Here is a 3,101-nt window from a genome sequence, read left to right as displayed (position 1 = left end):
ACTTGAGAAATAATGAAGCGTACGCTTCCTATCTCCTTTTCACCCCGAGTTATATAAAAATAATATTTATTTTATTTTACTATTATAAAATATATAATTATTTGTGACATATAGAATATTTGTTTGACTAAAAAAAACTTCACCTCATTTAATCATCATCCAAAGAATATAATTATTTATGATATATGGGATGCTTATTTTACTAAGGAAAATTGTGAAATTTATAGTAGCATTAGATATGAAATCAGGATAATTGAAGCACTAATTACGTGGGAACTGAATTACAACCACTTCGTTCTAATTTTCACCATGCACCAAAGTTATATCTACAAACCACTTATAAAATGAGGCTGAAATTACTGAAGCATCTTAAACACATGGTAGTAGCAAAAACGAAGTGTAGAAGCGAGAACAACACGCCATTAAGAGCCTTATTAAACCAATACCTCATGCCAGCATTTTACCAAAGTACACACCATTATTTAAACAAATAAGTTCAACTAATCAATAAACCAATTCTGAAAAATAATTAGCAAATTTCTACTAATTAACCAATCAAGGTAACAACGTTCCTGCAATGTATAATAAGTTTAAACTTTAATTCTGAAGCTCTCATTTAATACATACAACTTCTCCTAGTGTTTTACCCAAAGATGTCAACAAACAAAACAATTGATAACAGTATGAAATCAAATCCTCAATTAATCTTGTAATAAACACGACAACTTCAACACATAACGACAACAGCACAATCGCATCGGGAATATCCTAGAAAAGAGCATTACAACATTCTAATACCAACAACCAACATGGACTAATGCAACCGAGTTTGAATCAAAACAGTGGCTGTAGCAAACAGCATAATATCAAGAAGAAACACGACACGGACTGTTACCGTAACTATAAACAAATTTAATCCTGCAGCAAGAAAATGATATCGTTAACATGTACCAAATCCCTTGTAAATAATGCCAAACTGCTTCGATACAACTCAATATGAAGTTCAATATTTCTATGAAATCACCATGATGCAATTAGCAAGACTTAAAGAGAATAATAGTAAACAGCATAATATCAAGAAGAAACACGACACGGACTGTTACCGTAACTATAAACAAATTTAATCCTGCAGCAAGAAAATGATATCGTTAACATGTACCAAATCCCTTGTAAATAATGCCAAACTGCTTCGATACAACTCAATATGAAGTTCAATATTTCTATGAAATCACCATGATGCAATTAGCAAGACTTAAAGAGAATAATAGTAACACAAATACTGGATATAACAATGAACAGAATCCTTGCCCAAAATTAAATGTAAACAGCATAAACTTAAATTTAACGCCTTGACAGAAATATTACCCAAAGACCAAGCTATCACTTTCTGTCCGCTGCTCTGAGTCTGTTGGGGCGTATCGTCCTTCCTTCGCTGTTTGGGACGTCCCTTCGAAACTGAGTTTCTACCCGTGGCCTTCAAGTGCAATTCACAACAGCTCATATGTTTCTCCCACTTGTACAGGTTCAATAGCCTTCCTGGAAATTGCTTTAAGGTTCATTGAAAACTAAAAACAAGGTATAAACCAAACAGAACTGCAACTCAAACGCGACGGTGACGATGTAACGTTCGTCGGAAAGGTTTTTTTGTGAATTTCGAAAGGGACGAAATGAAGTGAGGATTTGGGGGTTTTGCAAGGCGGAGGTTAATCGGTGTATTTCGGCGGATGAAATGGGGAAGACGATTGATGGTTTAGATGTTACGGCGTGGAGGTTGTAGATGGGTTTTGCGTGGCAATTTGTTGGTTTGTGTGTGAATCCGAGGGAGTATAAGGTGGGTTTTCACGGTTTTGATGGTGCGAAAGCGATTGGAAGGTTTTCGGTGGTTAAGAGAAGATGGAGGGTTTACGGTGGCTTGGGTTGAGGGTGTGGTGGCGACGGCGAGGGTTTAGGTGATAGATGGTGGTTGACGGCGGCGGTAGGGTGAGAGAAACGGAATGAATTTTGTGAGCTGGGGGTTTTTCAGAGTGTGAGAAACGTGGGTGTTGAGAGAGGTGAGCTAGGTTTTCTGAGAGAGAGTTGAGAGAGGTTTGTCCAAGAGTGAGAGAAGAGAGGATTTTTTTTGTTTTCTGCTGAGTGAGGGATGTGTGAGAGGATAATGAGAGAGGGTGGAGGCGGAAATGATTTCGGAGGTTGAAGGGATGGAATCCGAGAGTGGGTCGTGTGAGGGGGATGTTAGAGAGGGTATTGTGTGTCTGAAGGCTTTAGGGTTTTTGGGAGATTTGTTGGATTTTCTGAGAGAGGGAGCGTATTTTGAGAGAGAAGGGTGAATCTCCTTTTGTATTCTTTCTTTTTGTCATTTTTTGCTGGTACGAGAGAGAGGCAGGTTGAGTGGAGCAGAGTAAATAGTGAGTGGAGCAGGGACAATGGAGAGAGACGTTGGGAGATTTTGTTTCTTTTGTAAAGGGAATCCAATGCAGAATATATATATTTAAAATTATCCTAAAAAATCTATCTAATATATAAAAAAAGAAAATTAACTAATATTTATAAACAAAAATTAACTAATATTTTTTAGAAAAAATCTAACTAATATAAAAAACTAATGAATATTTAAAAACTAAAATTAACTACTATTTTAGAAAAAATCTAACTAATATAAAAAACTAATTATTTAAATTAACTAATACCTAATTAAAATAGCTAAAAAACTAACTAATATTTAAAACTAACTCTAACTAATTCTTAATTAAATAACTAATTTTTTCTAAACTAATTAACACTTAAAAAAAAACTCTAACTAATTTTAATATTATTCTAAAAAATATTTGACCAATTAAAAATAAAGATCGAGTACAAATTTAATTCGAAAAAAAAATAAACCAGTCACACTAAAATTGTCGGCACAAAACCTACTTATTAAAAATACAGTCTTTCCTCAAATTTTAACGATTCAACCGATTTTTTCTGTATTCTCAAATAAATTCATTCTGACCGACATTTCATGTGTTTATTCATGATGCAAATGTATGTCATGTTATGCATATGATGCTAAATTAAAAAAAGAAATTGATTTTTTTTTTTTAGAAAAATTAAAATAAACC

General features: G+C 33.9%; 1 long non-coding RNA gene across 1 annotated transcript; it reads right to left on the bottom strand.

The window, feature by feature from the left end:
• Positions 1 to 580: 580 nt before the first annotated feature.
• Positions 581 to 2,448, bottom strand: LOC127105142 (uncharacterized). The gene is made up of 2 exons (XR_007794913.1): positions 1,366 to 2,448; positions 581 to 1,126 (listed from the first exon to the last, which is right to left on the bottom strand). It is a non-coding gene; the product is annotated as an uncharacterized LOC127105142 (long non-coding RNA).
• Positions 2,449 to 3,101: the final 653 nt, after the last annotated feature.

The sequence above is a fragment of the Lathyrus oleraceus genome, chromosome 7, assembly GCF_024323335.1.
Source record: "Lathyrus oleraceus cultivar Zhongwan6 chromosome 7, CAAS_Psat_ZW6_1.0, whole genome shotgun sequence".
NCBI classification, from domain to species: domain Eukaryota; kingdom Viridiplantae; phylum Streptophyta; class Magnoliopsida; order Fabales; family Fabaceae; genus Lathyrus; species Lathyrus oleraceus.
The sequence above is the reverse complement of the archived record's forward strand: the minus strand, read 5'-3'. Positions and strand labels throughout refer to the sequence as shown.